The following is an 18,208-nucleotide window of genomic DNA, read 5'->3' on the forward strand; positions in this document are numbered from 1 at the left end:
GTGATCGCTGGTCCCGGCATAGAGCCGCCGAGTGTCCTCATCCCGCCTTCCTCTGTATGGAGAGGAGCCTATAGACTCAACCAGCACTCACCGCACTCCGACACCATGCCTAAAACGATTTCTTTCTTTTGGGTCTTATTGCAGAGTCCCTAAGGTGATCTCCTGATATGAAAGCACATAGAAAGCCTGGCGATAGAGGATATAAGGCTAATTCGTGTTACTGTAAAGAGGCGCACTACCCCTGGTGGTAGGAGACGGCAAGAGTGGTGCACTGGTGTTCCTGAGGGCTCTACGCTGATGACCATTTGGCTGTGACCAGGAGTAGGTCATTATACTCCAATGCGCTTTTACTTGCGCTATCTGGTTAGTGCATTTTACAGCTATTCTCCTATCACTGAAGTCACGGATTTGCTTGGCACTTGGATGTACCCCCAGATCTAATGACTCTAATATCTCTATCACTATAGGCACTTCGATTGGTTGGATGGATCTTTATTGCTAACCTGACCACTGTTTACATTAATTTATGAACGTTAAACCTGGTGCATGTCATACTATTAATGTATTTCCTTCTAACTCTGCTGTACATTTGTTAATTCCCCTTATTATACACTCAAGCGCTGCATTTTTTGCTGTATTTTATTATATATATTAGGTGTTCACACAGTTAAGCGCAGGAGGACATTCCCATATTTATATTGTGCTATTGCTCATCTGTCACAGAAAGATTTAATTCTTTTTCCCAGTGTTGTTCGAACATTTAGGTTTCCTCAGGGGAAAGTATATCAACAAAATCAGATGGGTTCGTGGCCCTTTACCTACGCAAATTGTTGCGGTTGAGTCAGGAAGTGTTGGATTCAGCGTCCAAGTCTTAATTTCTTCTCTAGGCAAGAATGTGCTAGGGTGAAGAATGTTTTGCTAACAGAGAATTCCTATCTTGCCAGTGGCAAAAGAATCCAGAGGACTTTTCATGTGGAAAATTGGTATTACCTCTCATAGAAGTAAGAAGACTCCTTCATGTAGAGAAGGTTCCAGCTTTACAACGTGAATGCAATATTCTTAGGGTTGCTCCTATGAGTGGGTGTTTGTCAATATCGTCTTTCAACTTTGTGTGTGCAGATCATGGTATAGTGGTCAATGGGCTAGCATCCCAATTTTGGTCCATGGTCACTCATGCTTATTTGCATGAGTGTAGGAACCAGTCTGCAATTCTTTGTAAATATAATACTGATTTTTAGGGTTTGACAGGCTTAGACCTATAAGTGTTTGTTTATCAATATTTTTTACAACCTTTTGTTTTTAGGGAGATGAAGAATTCTTTTCCGAATACGAGGTCTCTTTCTAACCACATACAAACAGCCAATTTAAGATAGACCTTGTAAAATTGCTAAGGTGACCTGATGCACGTCACACTCACAACCAAAAGTACCTTCATACACATATAAAGTGCTACAGGACCACTGAAAACCAGGATTCTTTCATGTGCAAGCTTTGACATTTCCTGGTAGTGTTTAAGGCTAGCCTAACACCTCCCTCCTCCAACACAATCTTGTTGTCCAGTGAGGTTGCCCAGAGCAAATTAGAGTGCCCTAAATCATTAAAGATCCTGCATATTAAAGTGCTATAGGTCATTAGAGATCCTGCAAATTAGAGTGCCATAGGTTATTAAAGGCACTATTATAGATACGAACACTTTTTGCAACTGGTTAGTTCACTTTTTTTTTTTTACAACAGGTGTGCTTTAAGCCAATGGTTTTTTATGGTAAATGAATGCACTTATTGATTGCATGACATAAGCCCTACCTGTTCCACATACCTGCACCAGCACAGCTATGTGCATCCTGATACCATCGTCACAAAGACAACAAAGCTAAAGGTAACGTGAGACGCTGTAAGGACTGTGAGATCTGATCTGACATCTAAAAGGAACTTAGGAGAAAAAAAGCTTCATGTTCCACAGTCAAAGGACTCTGAGCAGCGAGGCCAACATGTGAGTATCTACAATATGTTTTGTATTTATCTAGATAGCCCTGATCTATGACATGGCACTTTAGGGTTAAATTATTTTTTCTAAAGTTCCTTTTCTAATTTATATCATATCTAGTGAGGGCTTTCACAAACATGTCCCTTACAAAAAAGATAACATTCAGCTGTTTGGTTGTCACCCTTTCCTGTGTGCATCCGCTTTGGATTACAAGTAGCCATGGCAATGCACAATGCATTGGCAGTTTCTGCCGTAGTCACTAATGTCGCATGAATAAATGTTCAAAGGAAGAATATATAAAGTCTACAGGATATGTACAACACTAGGGAGAAAAAACATAAGTAAAGCGAAAAGTGTATTTTTTTATTAAAAACATTTTGTGATTTTTTTTTTTCATTTACAGTACTTTATGAAAATAGTGATTCTTTTGTGACAGTTTAGTTCTACTTGAAAAAAATAATATATATATATATATATATATATATATATTTATTTTGTATTTCTTTTATTACAGGTGCTTATATAGTGCTGTCAATTTATACAGCACTTTACGTATATATTGTACATTCAAATCAGTCAATATATATATATATATATATATTATATATATATATAGATATATTTTGTTGCCTTGTTCTGGACCTAGGAAAAGTAATTAAGCAACAGCCAGCCAGGCAAATAGTATTTTTATAAGGAGACCAGTAATGGCAAGCCCTGTATTTCTTTTATGACATATGCACTTATAAGTTAGGCTTCAACTCTACAATGATTTTTAGTAGTGACCAACATAGTTAGTCTGGTTGAAAAAAAAAGACATAAATCCATCTAATTCAACCAATAAAATAGAGGGAAAAAATGTATACAATCCTATACCCACAGTTGCTCCAGAGGAAGGCAAAAAGCCCAGCAAAGCACGATCCAATTCCTTCCTAAACCCCCAAGAGGCAATCGGATATTCCCTGGATTAACTTTACAGATTGTTCGGTTAATAAATAGAACACTTCGCTTTGTATAATGTGAACTAAAGAGTAAATTAATAGCATACAATTGACGCACTGCATGAGATTAATTGCTGCTACATTTTATTTGTGAACCTTACAACATAAGGAACAATTTGTTCTATCTGATTAGCAATTAATCACCAATACATTTAAGGCTAGGTTCACACCTATGCAGGTCACGTTTGAGCCGTTCCTGCATTGCATTTTGTCTTTTTGCCCTTGCATTTTTGCCGTGTTTTTGATGCGTTTTTTTCTCCCATTTTTTAAATTTTTCTTGTTGCTAAGCAGATTTAAAATGCAAAATGCATCAAAAACACAGCAAAAATGCACTACATGCTTTTCTGCAGCTTTTCAATTGAAGTCTATATAACCAAAAATGCAACTTTTTGCATTCAAAAAGTCCATGACCCTTTTAAAAAAAATGCACCGGCTGAAAACGTGAAGATGTCCCATAGGAAATCATGTTAAATGGACTGTACTGCGTTTCTGCAAAACGCTAAATTCTGCAGAAAACCCTTAGGTTTGAACCTAGGCTAATAGCATGATTGAGAAACTAAAGATATGCAGTAGCTCTAGGCTTGATGTACATGCATGACTACCGGTTGCATGCACCAATGTCAAAAATGTCTGGCTTAAGCAATAACAACATTGTATTAATTGTGATCTTCAGATGTGTGTTTTTAAGTCATGGATGGTTTTATGGTAGATCACAGTGGTAGCAACCATTAATTAAAAGATTTGCTCTCTTCTTTTCTGGGAGACATTCAAGTTCAGAATATTCCACAACAGTTAGGTAAATTAGATTTTGTGTGCCCTTACACTAGCAGACCAAGAAATGTTGTTTGAACCTTCTTTGCTAATAGCTGACCCATCAGTGAGCGTTGGAGGCTGGTATACATCTTTAGAAAAAAAGCAGTGGAAAAATGACTGCCATTATGGTATTCTTATTAGTCATTACACTGGGTGGTATAGGAGTTTGGCTCGTGCACCAAGTTTCATGCACCAACTTTTGTCAGATTTGCTTATCATTGTACATAGCCAACAATTCAGTAGATAAATAGACATTTAGACAGCTCAATAAGCTAGTATATGGGCAGGTTTTGTAAATAACTGTATAACTGGCCGTGTTACAGTCATTAGCACACACAAGAGAAGCGATGATGAAAAGGCATCAAGGGAATTAGATGAATTAACTTGGAAACTCTCCTAGACACAATAAAAACACATACTGTATATTGTATATATATTTTGTTTTCTTTCTCGCCCATTTTTAATCATGAGGGTAGCAAATGGCTATAACGTCATATCTGGTGCAAAGGATTCAAGGGTCCCAGTTCTTGAGGTTTCAGTTTTTTTATTCTGCCAGTCTTCCCCAACAATAAGGAAAGGCCCAAGATCAACTGTAGGTCAATCAGTAGAAATTAATACAAATCTTGTTCTCATTTTCATCTAATGATAGCAAGATTAGAACTGTGTCTAGACTAGAATCAGTTCTTGTTGGAAATTCATTGGCCGCATGTTACAAATTTGGATCATAAGAGAACAAATTTGAGCTTGTCAGTTTGTAGAGTTCTCTTTGAGCTGGGGTTCATCGCAAAGAAGTAATGTGGTTTTCTGGCCAACCCAATTCATTCAGTGAACTGGGCTCTATCTTTTCAGGCCCACATCCAACCCCTATCCAAATCATGCTGCCTCATCCTTCGCAACATCACCAGAATACACCCCTTTTTCACCAATGACACCACAAAGCTCCTAATTCACTCCCTGGTTATCTCTTTCCTCGACTCAAGCAACTCCCTCCCAATTGGCTTACCTTTACATAGGCTACCCCCCAGTCCATCATGAATACTGCTGCCAGACTCATCCACCTTACCAACCGTTCAGTGTCTGCTACCCCTCTCTACCAATCCCTCCACTGGCTTCCACTCGCACAAGGAATAAAATTCAAAATACTTACAACAATTTACAAAGCCATCCACAAATCTGCCTCCAGCTACATCACCAACCTGGTCTCAAAATATCAACCAAACCGCTCTCTTCAATCCTCCTAAGCTCTTTAGTTCCGTGTCACCTCCTTCCATGCTCACCTCCAGAACTTCTCCCTAGCGTCTCCCATCCTATGGAACTCCCTACCCCAATCTGTCTGGCTGTCTCCTAATCTATCCACCTTTAGACAATCCCTGAAAACCTCTCTCTTTAAAGAAGTCTATCCTGCTTTTACCTAATAAACTGCCATTTATTTCCTCCATCAGCTCATCCCCCCACAGCTATTACTTTTTGTATCACTCAACCCTTCCTCCTAGATTGTAAGCTCTAACAAGCAGGGCCCTTGGTTTCCTCTTGTACCAAACTTTATTGTAACTGTAATGTCTACCTTCATTTTGTAAAGCGCTGCGCAAACTGTTAGCACTATATAAATCCTGTATAATAATAATAGAGCACCACCCACCAGCTGTTGCCCTAAAAGAAAGACTAGTATAGTAATCCCTTATCAGGTCGACTAAATAATCTCCTGCAGGCTGTAAGAACAAGATTCCCCTTGGATCCTACTGGGTGAATGAATGTCACAAAGGGGCTTTGAGGCCTGATTCGGAGAAATGCTGCAAGCTACTAAACTAGGATATTGTTATTAACATTGCTTTTTGCCAATTTACTAATTGCACTAAGTCCAGAAGAGTGAATACGAAGTCCATCCATTGATTATTAGGTCAACTTTGCCACCTATATGCTGATGACAACCAGATCGATCTTTCTATTCTCCAGCTCACTTCCTCAATCTCTTCACATATCAAAAAATTACTGAGCGACATATCAGTATAGATTTCCCACCATTTTCTCAAACTCAGTATGATTAAAACTAAAATTGTAATATTTCCTCCTCCATCTCCTCCTCATGACTTTACCATTGAGATAAATTGCACAATTATTGATCCCTCCACACACACCAGGCTGCTGGGTGTAATCCTAGACTCTGACCTCTTTTTGGGCCCCACATCCCATCACTGGCTAAATGTTTCTGCCTTAACCGCTACAACATTTTCCAGAATTTTCCCTATCTTAACTAACTACACCACAAGCTTATTCATTCCCTGGTTCTGACCTGCCTTGACTTCTTGACTTCTGCAAATCCCTTCTCACTAGTCTACCTATATACAAGCTATCCTCCCTTCAGTCTATCAAGAATGCTGCTGTTGGGCTTACACACCTTACTAACCATTCCATAAATACTGCCCCTCCTCTGCCAGTCCCTTAATTGGCTTCCACTAGCCCAATGTGTAAAATTCTAATTATTAACCACAACATACAAAGTCATCCACAACATCACCCCCAGCTATATCACCAAACTCATCTGCAGATGTCACCCAAATTGTGCTCTCCACTCCTCCCAAGACCTCTTGCTCTCTAGCTCCCTTGTTATTTCTTCCCATTCGAGCCCTCAGGACTTCTATACAACCTCTACCATCCTCTGGAACTCCTTATAACAGTATGTCTGCTTAGCTCCTACCCTGTCTGCCTTTAGATGTGTTGGTTATGTGCTAGAGAAGACACTAGTAGCTTGTGATGAGGAAGAACTTGGTTTACTTGTGTGGCCTAAGTTGCAAACATACAAAACATTTCAGCAAACTGTAACAGCAGACATCTTGGTTATGAAGAGAGAGAGAAAAAAAAAAGAACCAACAAGTTTTACAGATATGCACAACTGGTAACCTTAGTGTACAGTGCCATCTACTGGTCAAGTGATATTAATACACAATACTGTATATAGTACATGCTGTTGCATCCCCAACACCCCTTCTCAACAGCATGTGCATAATTATATGACATTTAGTCTCTTTTGTAGAAAACAATGATGTTCCCTTGGCAAAGGTTTGGTGAGTGCATCTGCAGTCATCTCCTCTGATGGGCAGTACTGGATGTCGATAACCCCTTGTTCTTGCATGTGAAACTGTTCTAACATTTCTGTAATTTTCTGACTTTGGTTAAGAAGATAGCTTCCATCCTCTTCCCGCTCTATTTGAATTCCTAGGTAGTGATTAATGTTCCCCAACTCTTTAATTTCAAAATTTTGTTTCAGTTTGTGAACTGTTTGGTCATAGTCTCCTTCTTGTTCAAAACACGTCAAGATGTCATCGACATATATTAGGATGTATGTCCATTTGTTCTCTTGATTCTTTGAATACAGACATGGATCTGGTTTACTTTTTGAGAACCCTTCTTTTCTGAGTATATCGTTCACTTTTTCATTGCATGCTCTCGCCGCTTGCTTGAGCCCATAGATGCTCTTTTGCAGTTTGCATACAAGTTTCTTTTCTTTCTCAAATCCTGGTGGCTGTTCCATGTACAGATCCTTCTTGATGTCTCCATACAAAAAGGCAGTTTTGATGTCTAGGTGCTTTACTTGCATTTTCTTTCCGGCAACAATACTAAGGAGTGTCCTTATGGTGGAATGTTTCACAACTGGAGCAAATGTCTCATCGTAATCTTCTCCAAATTTCTGGGAGTATCCCTTGGCAACTAATCTTGCTTTGTATCTATAGATGTTTGCTTCTGTATCATATTTCACTTTAAAAGTCCATCTGCTTCCGATGGTTTTGCAACCGGGAGGGAGTTCTGTTAGTGACCAAGTTTTATTTTCTTGAAGTGATTTTATTTCTTCTTCAGCTGCTTTTCTCCACTGATCGGCTTCCCTTCTCGGCAAAGTTTCTATGTCTTCCCAGGATGTTGGCTCCTGTGTTTGATGTGTTTTAGCAGCGTATGATAACCTGTGGGGTGGTATCCCTTTTGTCATTCGAGAGGATCTTCTGATTTCTTGTTGTTCAGTGGGTTCTATTGGCTCGTTGATTGTAAGTTCCACTTCTTGTTCTGGCTCTTGTCCTGCTTCGCATGAGTCAGTGTCTCTTGCCGATTCAGTGCGTAAATCCTCTCCACATTTTTCAAGAATTGTATTATCTGGTGCTTCACTTTCATCAAAATAAACACTGCGGCTTACTGTGACCTTGTTGGTCTTTGGACAAAGGATTCTATATCCCTTACTCTGCTCACTGTAGCCCACCAGAATGCCTTCTATGGCTTTGTTCTCCAACTTGGAGCGTTTCTGACTTGGAATGTGGGCATATGATTTACAGCCAAACACTCTGATGTGTCCTACGTTAGGTTTTGATCCATTCTACATTTCATATGGTGTACTCTCAATAGCTTTTGATGGGAGCCTGTTTTGTAGGTATGTTGCAGTCATTATTGCTTCTCCCCAGTATTTGTTAGGTAAGGCAGCGTCCGAAATCCTACATCTGGTCATTTCTATAAGAGCGCAATTCTTTCTTTCCGCTACACCGTTTTGCTCAGGAGTTTATGGTACAGTTGTTTGGTGTATAATACCTTGTTTCTTTAGGTATGATTCCATCTCTTTATTCATATATTCCTCTCCAGTGTCAGTGCGTATTATTCCCGGTTTCCTTTGAAACTTGTTGCTTGTCATAGCTACAAACTCTTGAAGTTTTTCTAATGTCTCACTTTTGTGCTTCATTAGATACGTTATTGTGTACCTGGAACAGGGGCGGACTGAGAACTCATGGGGCCCCCGGGCAATAGGGGATCATGGGGCCCCTGTGTTCTTGCCCAAACTCAAAAAAGCCTATGAAAAAGGTACCAGGGGCATCTCATGGGGCCCTCTACTGACCCCGGGCCCTCGGGCAGTGCCCAAGTTTCCAAATGGTCAGTCCGCCCCTGACCTGGAATAATCGTTGATGAAAGTCAGTAAATATCTGTTGCCGCCAGGTGTGATGGTTTTCATTGGTCCGCACACATCACTGTGTATCAGTTCCATGGGTTTAATGGTTTTACTCTGACTGGTCTGTGGAAGAGAGGTTCGGGTGGCCTTTGCTTTGATGCAACACGTGCACTTGCTGAGTGTGTAGCAAAGCAATATTTTTTTATGCCTTCTGATAGACCTCTCTTTGCAAAGTCCTTTATAGCTTCTGGGTTTCAATGCCCCAATCTTCTATGCCACAGGTGGATGCACTTGTCATGTGGGTTATGAGTTGCCTCATTAGCCTTCTCACTTTCAGTGACTATTTTGTACAGATGTTCATTTAACCTTCCTCTTGCTAGAATTTGCTTTCCATTTTGAATTGTGCATTCATTACCTTTGAACTGGACAGTGAGTCCATTGCTTGCAAGGGTTTTAACTGATAGGAGGCTTCCTTCTAGGCTTGGAACATATAGAACATTCTTTACAAGGCTGCTCTGCTTGCCCCCTGATGGCGTTTTGCAGTTCAGAAATCCCTGACCATTACCTTCCGCTGTAATTTTTTTCCCATTTGCTAGGAAGATTTTATCTTTTACACTAAAATCAATTTCTGTGAAGAATGTCTCATCGCTTGTCATGTGACTTATTGCCCCTGAATCAATGTACCATCCATGTGGGGTACTATTCTGAGTCACTTTAAAAGTACCACTCCATGATGCACTTTCATTTTCATTCATGACCGCTTTAGCTCTTTCTCTTGTGGGTAGCTCCCGCTTTCGCTGCTCAGATTTCCAGATTGAACAGTTCTTTTTCAGGTGACCGGCCTTTTTGCAGCGAAAACATACCCTGGTTTCTTTGCTTTGTCTTATGCCTTCATGCACCTTCAGAGCCGCCTTTGGTCTCTCGTTCTCTTCACTATGCAAATTTTCCTTTCTTATGCTGTATTCATCAATTAATTTTCCCTTAACATATTCTAGCGTCAGTTCAGTTTCCATTCTAGTTTCTAGAGCATTTATAAGGGCACTGTATGATTCTGGAAGGCTGCATAGCAGTAGTGCTACTACATGATTGTCTTTCATTTCTTCACCTATTGCACCCAGCTGGTCCACAATTTCTAGCATAGCATTTGCATGTTCACCCATTTCCTGCCCTTTTTCCAACCTCATCTTATACAGTTTGCGCAGCAGATATAGTTTACTGTTTAGGTTTGCACGTTCATGCATTTTTTGTAATGCAGTCCACATACCTTTTAACTGTGCTTTCTTTCCTTATATGAATGAGTTGATCGTCCTCCACTAACAGGCTTATGACTGCTTTTGCTTGCCTGTTTTTTCTGTCCCATTCTTCCGGGTTGTCATTGGGTCTGTGTGTATCTAGTACCTGCCACAAGTCATCTTTGGATAACAGCATTTCAAGCTTAAACTTCTATAGCTGGTAGTTGGTGTTGTTGAGCTTTGCTATTGTAAACTTCATATCTGAAGCACTTGCCATCTTTCAGTGAATTGGATACAGCTCTTGTTTCCTCACACAGGATTCGGTAGGATTGTAAATGCAGCACTTACTTGCTTGTAGTTTTCTTTTTTCCAGTGTCTGGAGCTGGGCCCATAACCTGTTGGTTATGTGTTAGAGAAGACACTAGTAGCTTGTGTGGCTTAAGTTGCAAACATACAAAACATTTCAGCAAACTGTAACAGCAGACATCTTGGTTATGAAGAGAGAGAGAAAAAAAAAAGAACCAACAAGTTTTACAGATATGCACAACTGGTAACCTTAGTGTACAGTGCCATCTACTGGTAAAGTGATATTAACACACAATACTGTATATAGTACACGCTGTTGCATCCCCAACAAGATGATCCTTGAAAACTCATTTATTCAGAGAAGCCTACCCCACCTTCACCTAAAAACTGTACTTTGCACACCTCCATCAGATCAACCCCCACAGAATTTACCTTTTGTACCATGTCTCCCTTCCTCCATGTTGTAAGCTTCATAAGCAGGTCCCTCTTATTCTTTCTGTATTGAACTGTATTGAAATCATACTTTCTCCCTTTATATTGTAAAGCACTGTGCATGCAGTTGGCGCTATATACAGTATATATCCTTAATAATAATCTCTCTTGGATAAAGCCCACATAAACAAGTGCAGAACATACAAACCTTATGTGACCAGTTGGGGATCAAAGCCAACATCCAGTGATGAGAATTCCACAGCATTTTCTCCAGGCTCTCTGCCTAGGAGTTTCAGCTGGATGAGACAAAATCATGTATGATATGACATTGAAAGTTCCTTTTCAATGGCATATCATGAATTAAAAAAGGGTGAGTGGGACTCTTCTAGTGACCAGAACCAGTGGTTGGAGTAGGGAACCTGTATGTGGACATTCCATCTACATCTCTGGGCTCCCCTATAGATATAAGTAACACTGAAATGTTTGCTTTGGGTGAAGTGACCCTTTAACTACACATTCATTATTTTTACACTATTGGCTGACCAATAGAAGCCTGCTTCACTATCACCTTCAGTGTAGGGTGGGAAGTGTGACAGTGTCATGCACTGCCTAGCAGGATCTCTAGTGACCCACAGAACGAGATTCCCCAGGACGCGGAGTCTAAGTCCCAGTCTGACTTTTCACCAGAGCCCCTGATGGTAGGGATGGACTTGGTGCAAGACTGAAACCAGGTCGCGGTGGTAGAGGGGTCCCGCTGAGGGTATGTGCCAGGGGTGAGCCTGATGTGAAGAGGCTGACAGGTCCAGGACCCGTGCGGGATGGATGGATGACAGTCAGGAGTAAGCGTGATCAGACTAGCCGGGTCGGTAACGGTGGAGGCAGATCGGTACAGTGCAGTAGGCGAAGAGTAACCGGGTCACGAGTCAAGGTTCAGCAACAGGAGGTCCAATAACAAAGGGGCAGGCAGAGGAATAGTCAGGGCCGAGCCAGGGATCAGAGCAGGAGAAGATCAGCAGGAATCAGGACAGGCAGGGTCGGCAACTAGGAACGCACTTCAGAAAACAGGTAACAGGAACTAGACCTTGCGGCAATCTGATCACCGCCTGGCTAGTTTAAATAGTGCGTCTTGCACCATCATTGGTGCCAGGCGCGCGTGCGCGAGTGCGCATGTGCGACCGCAATTGCCGCCGAGGTCCTAATGCCCGCACATTGGTGCGCCTGGGCAATCTGAGCACGCGCAGACCCGTGCGCGGCGAGACCCACAGTCCCTGACAGACAGTGACTGAAGTATCTTAGGAATGTCAGACGTAGTGTTCAAGGCCAATACAGGATTTCTGCATTTGGATAAAAGTCTACATACCTGAATTAAGCTGGCCATACACCAGTGTTTTTTTTCTTTAGAATTTTTTTTTTTTTTAAGAAAGTTTGTTTCTATTTATAATATTTAATTATTAGTGGGGTAAAATTGGCATTCATTTTCAACTACAGTGACAAAAAATTTTGAACAAACAGGATGGAAAATTGTTTTCAAATTTCTAACATTGTGGTTTCTTATTCAGGAACATCCATTTGCTCCAAAATTGAATGTTAAAAGCAAATTAAATTTTGAATTGCTTTCAAGTATTTCAATGTACTGAGAATGTTCATACAAATGTACATTTTAAAATCTACTAGTGTATGGCAAGCTTTAGAAATTACAAACCTGTCAGTATCATACCACCCCACATAGAAGAAAAATATATTTTAAATATACTTTTAAAATATTCTTCCCAAATATATTGATGTATATTTGAAATACTAAAATGTTGGCTTTATTCAATATATTTAAATATATATATATATATATATATATATATATATACACTGCATGTTGAAATGTGTTTTATGGATTACAAATTATATGAAAAATATTTTTTAAATATATTCTTCAGATTTCTTTTAACATATAAAAGTAATTTTAACATATATTTTTACATATATACATATATTTTACATATATTTGTAAATGCATTCCAAAAATGTAGATTAAATGTATTTTTAAAGACATACATTATACTTGAAAATGTATTTTTAAAAATATTTTTCATATATTTTGTAATAAAAACGCATTTTAACATAATATTATATATATATATATATATATATATATATATATATATTCAATACTGCCAAAATTGTAGAATTTCAAATGTATGCCAATATATTTGGTAAGAATATTTTAAAAATATATTTAAAATATATTTTTCTTCCATGTGGGACACCCCTAAAAAAATCAAATATCTTTGTCACATTTCTTATTGGCAGCACAATTGTTCCCCCACCTATAAATTCTCCAGCTCACAGAACCACAATAGAGGCCATGGATGAATTGACTTTTGTTTATTATACAGTCTGCGCATTTGTATGTTTAACATACCTTATTTCCAAGTAATATTTTCCATGTTCATACTTCCTCCACAATGCAAAAACAACGTTCATCTTTTCTGGTTCTTTAGGTGATCGTTATACAACTGCAAGTCTGTTTTTGAAGAGATCACTTTAAGTGTACAGTATATAAAAAATGTAATATGCTGCAGTTTACAAGTCCTTAGATTTGGTGGCTGCATTTGTTTTCCTTTACGTACAGGATATCTAAAGACAAACCTTTTTTTGCCATTGGTGTCTCATTAGGGAGATTTCCCTTTACTTCCTGTGCTGTAGACTCAACAGGAAATTATAGGAAATTGTTACAAATTAATGGATAGTCCCTTTTAGACAGTTGTAATGGAAACAAGTGTCACAATTGGAAGTTTTTCTCTGTTCTGGTGACTGCTCAAAATGTTGGATTTACCCTCGTAGTTTCAAGTGACCCTGGTGATCAGGACACTTGAAGAGCATGTATCTGTCAATAAAAACCTGACAGGGGTTCTAACCCTTCACTTCTCTGTCCAAATACAGCAAAAAAAAAAAAAAGTTTTGCCTTTAGTGATACTTTAGTTGCACCTTGTAACACTGTCAGTAACACATTTCCTGTTCTAGGATGACAGTGCTCATTCGCCTTTCTGTATCAGGACAACAAAAACAATATAGGAGAATGGAACCTCACCCCTCTTCTATTCTTTGTGACCTAGAGATGTGCAGTTCTGCAGTCCATGGAGAGCCAAGGACCTTGTATATGACTGTGAATAGTCAGCATAGCAAGTGCAAACAGGAAGTTATCAGCTAACAATTTCTGATATGATCACCTGGTATTTTTAAACTTATCAAACAGATGTGATAAAACACTCAGTGGTATGTTTAACAGACCAATAGGAGAAGTTGCAGACACTTTAATGTCAATTGGACCAATTTAAAGTAGACCAATCATATAGCAAATATATTTGGGGCTCGTGTACATGGGCACTTTTGGACATACAATGTAAATCGCTGGTGTATTTCAGGGCCTGGAACCAGGGAAACAATTTCTTTGTTGTTGTGCTGGGAGTGTATGAGAAGGAGCTAACTTCTGCCATGCTTTTGTGGGCATGGCCAAAAAAGTGAGGGTGCCGAAATGTGAGTGTAACCAAAAGGCAGGTTTTTTTTTTTTGCAGTCTATGACCTGTAGTGCGTCACCTTTCCCTCTTTGTATAGAGAATATAACCCCCAGCAAGTTTAAGGGCCAACAATGATAACCCTTAGCATATGTCAAAGCCAGTCATAACCCCCATCATGGCTTAATAATTAACCCCTAGTATGGAACACACATTAACACACAGAACGGCACAATAACTAACCCAAAGCATGGCACAATGAGTACCACCAGCATTCCACAATAATGGAAGCTCAAGCATGGTACAATAATAAATGCCCAGCACTGCACAATAATTAACCCCCAACAGTGCACAATAAGTTAACACCTCAGCATGGCACAAAAATTACCTACCAGCATGGCACAGTAATAAACCTTCAACATGGCACAGTATACTGCATAATAATTAACCTTAGGAGTAACACAACTTAATCTATAGAGTGAAGAGATCAGCACTATGTAGCGTATAGTGTGTGGAGGTTAATGGCAGTCAGTGTGTTCCCTGTACAATGGTGGTCAGGGTGCCCCTGTATAGTGGTGGTCAGGGTGCCCCCTGTATAATGGTGGTCAGGATGCTCCCTGTACACTGGTGATCAGGGTGCCCTCTGTACAATAGTGGTCAGGGTGCCCCCTGTACAATAGTGGTCAGGGTGCTCCGGGTCACCATTAGTAATCAAAGGGCTCCATACAGGCTACTTGACAGGGCCCCATTCCCACACCCAGTGTGACTGTCTGTACTAGTGCAATGTGCGGCTACAATATGCAGTGTAAGTGCAGAGTATAGAAAGTGCAGTGAGCCGTAAAAAACACCATGCAAATACAAAAAAAAAAAAAGAACTGATGTTCAGTGGGAAAAATGCAAAGCGTTGGTGCTTAGTAGAAAAACAGAGGGAACAACGGTGCTCAGAGAGGAGCAAGGGATGGCAAGAGGAGCTCAGTTTAGAGATGGTGGGCATCAGTGCTTAGTGGTAGGATAGAGGGGCACTGATACACAGCAGTGGGGCAGCAGTACAGGAGGTAGTGGAATGTACAGGTGGGCAGTGGTGTTCAGTGTTGAGGCGGGGTAGTGAGATGGACAGGGGGCAGTAAGACAGACAAGGGGCAGTAGGGTGGACAGTGGGGTGCATGGAGGGGTAGTCAGATACAGAGGGAAGCTATGGTGTTTTTGCGCATTACATTTTTGACGGCTCATTCCTTTCAATCGGTTGCAAAATGCACAGGAACACGCAAATAGCATGGCAGGTACAACTTAAAAAAAATTGTGCGGCATCAAACTGCGCTATCATGCACTTTGGTGACCACAAACAGGCTGCATTTGTTAGATGCATTTGGGGTGCCATTATCAATTAATGGCACCCGTGAGCATCTAACGAGGGAAGCATGCTTTCATGCAATATGAGAAATATGCATGGAAACAGACACCACGTTCTGATATGAATGGGCTCTTTGCATAATTTCTTTGTAGTCATGTAACCACAAAGCTCCAGCTCACCTCTGTAACGTGGAAGGCCAACAAGGATGAATTCAATAGTGCAGTGATGTCACCCACTCCAGAAGGAAGGAGTTGCAGTCATGCAACCACATGGAAAAAACACCAAAAGAGGTATTTACACTGCGATTTGTTATAATAGGTATGTTGGGCCATGCATAAGTCATGCATAACAATGACCAACAACCCAACACCGACCCCCCCCCCCCACCGTGACCTGGATAGAACAGAAGTTTCGCCTGTTATATGGGGGTGTTGATTTTCGGATGAAAAACTGGTCGCATTTCGACCCATGTATGGCATACGTAAAGAGCACTGAGTCCCCTTTGGTGAACCTCAATGATGTAAAAGATAAGGCCGGCCATACATGGGTCGAAATGCGACCGACTTTTCATTAAAAATCGGACCTAAGAATAATAAACCAGTTTTCGCTCTGTTAGTGGGTCAATGGCACCGGCCAATTTTCGTGGTTCCTACCCTTTCCGGTGATCGGGCATGTTGCAAAATTTGTGAAAAATTTTCAACTCAATGATGATCAAAACCGTACGATCGTTTTTCCGAAAAGAATATGCGCAACAGCAGTGACCTGGAAGGAACAGAAGTTTCGCCTGTTATATGGGGTGAACTTTATGACTTGGTCGGCCGATTTTCAAAATCATTGATAGCACCATCGGATTAACGAGCATGGCACCGTCGGATTACCAAGCGAACAACGTTTTCGATTTTCAGATGAAAGATCGTTCGGGATTCGACTCTTCTATGGCCTGCATTAGACAGCTGCTGTTTAGTTTTTTCGTTTTCCCGGTGTCTGGGCCTTGACGCGGAGCGGCCACACATTTGCGTGCAATTAAGAAAAACATATGTGCTGAGTGCGTGCTCCCAGCACACATGTCCGCTACTCACGGAAAGGTCCCGATCTCCTCTTGCAATCGGGACCTTTCCCGATCATGTGACTGCCGTGACAGCGAATCACAGCGGTCACATGCCCTTAAAACCCTGCCCACCTCCTGGCTTCTGAAACCCTTAAAGGGCCGGGAGGCACCGGTTAAGGGAAACCCAAAAACACAGTGGCCCTTGAGAAAGTATCCCCACAAGAGTATTTTGCACTAAGACACCTTGGGCAACCATATTGTGGTTAGGCTTTAGTTTACTTTGTTCCTTTAACCACCTGCCATATATTTACTGTGAGCTTGTGACAGGTGCAGGCACGATCATAAACCTGTACGCCGGCCCTTTCTTCCAGGTTAGGCGGCGTCCATTGGACACAGCATGAGTTTGGTAGCTTATTTCAGCCAATGATTTTGGCTGAAGTCAGCTGACTGGCTGTGTCCAATTACACACTGAGTTCTATGTTTACAAAACATATACAACTCTGTGTACAGGGAACAGCAATCTGGCTGTTTCTTCTCCCTTCACATTGCTAGGCACACAGTTAACCCTTTGATTGCCCCTAGATGTTAACCCTTTCCCTACCAGCATCGTTAGTTCAGTGTACAGTATTATATCTGATCACTGTATTAGTGTCTCTAGTGATGTTGGTGTCAGTGACCCTCCCAGATAGTGTCTGTTAGCACCAGATTGCCCACCACGCTATCACAGGCCCGCTATAAGACGCTGATCACCGCCATTACAGTATAGGGTCTACAGCTGCGTAAATTCCATATATACGTATACTGTATATATGCCATCATTTATAGAGTCTATAACTTTTGCACAAGCCAATTCATATACACTCTTTGGTAAAAAAAAAAAATCCCATTGACATGTATCAGAATACATTTTAGGCTCAATTCATGAAGAATTTGATTTTGTTATTCTTTTTTTTTTGTTTTTTTATGTTTTAGAACAGATATGGACATTATTTGTTTATTGCAAATACTTATATAGCGCCATCAATGTACGCAGCACTTTACATATATACATTGTACATTCACATCAGTCCCTAAGGTCCCTAACTTACATTCATACATACACATACTAGGGCCAATTTAGACAGGATTCAGTTAACCTACCAGCATATCTTTGTAGTGAGGGAGGAAACTGGAGTACCCGGAGGAAACCCATGCAAGCATTATCACTTTTTTCAAACTTTTTGGTCTTTTTTTTAGTTACTGTATATAATAAAAAAGAAAAAAACGATGGTGATACCACCAAAACAAAGCTCCTTGTGTGAAAAAAAATGGTAAATATTTAATTTGCATACAGTGTTGCATGACAGCAAAACTGCCAGTTAGGTTGCCAAGTAGCACAGTGCTGAATAGTCTACTCATGAACCTTCTGGAGTTCGAGTGGGTAACCTACTTTTTTTGGGATGCAAATGATGGTCAAATTATAAAGGTGTGCTGAATGTTTCCATGGATAGCTCTCAGTGTATGGCCATTCAAAGTCCATAGTTTGTAGGAGGCCAGTCGAGTTCAAACCTCTTTCAAAGTACAATCCAGACTAATCAATACATCGATAAACTGTAAAATAATTTATCATCTGTAGTC

At 40.4% G+C, this 18,208-nt stretch overlaps 1 protein-coding gene across 1 annotated transcript in view; it reads left to right on the forward strand.

Moving 5' to 3' along the window:
* Window positions 1-1,832: 1,832 nt before the first annotated feature.
* Window positions 1,833-18,208, forward strand: part of LOC149453975 (membrane-spanning 4-domains subfamily A member 12-like) — a gene marked incomplete at its 3' end in the record, with an annotated part of 46,722 nt that continues 30,346 nt past the window's right edge. The window contains exon 1 of the mRNA XM_089687982.1: window positions 1,833-1,990. The remainder of the gene's footprint in view (window positions 1,991-18,208) is intronic.

The sequence above is a fragment of the Staurois parvus genome, unplaced genomic scaffold (genome assembly GCF_062004578.1).
Source record: "Staurois parvus isolate SC_StPar_1 unplaced genomic scaffold, SC_StPar_1.0 ptg000443l, whole genome shotgun sequence".
Classification (NCBI taxonomy): Eukaryota; Metazoa; Chordata; class Amphibia; order Anura; family Ranidae; genus Staurois; species Staurois parvus.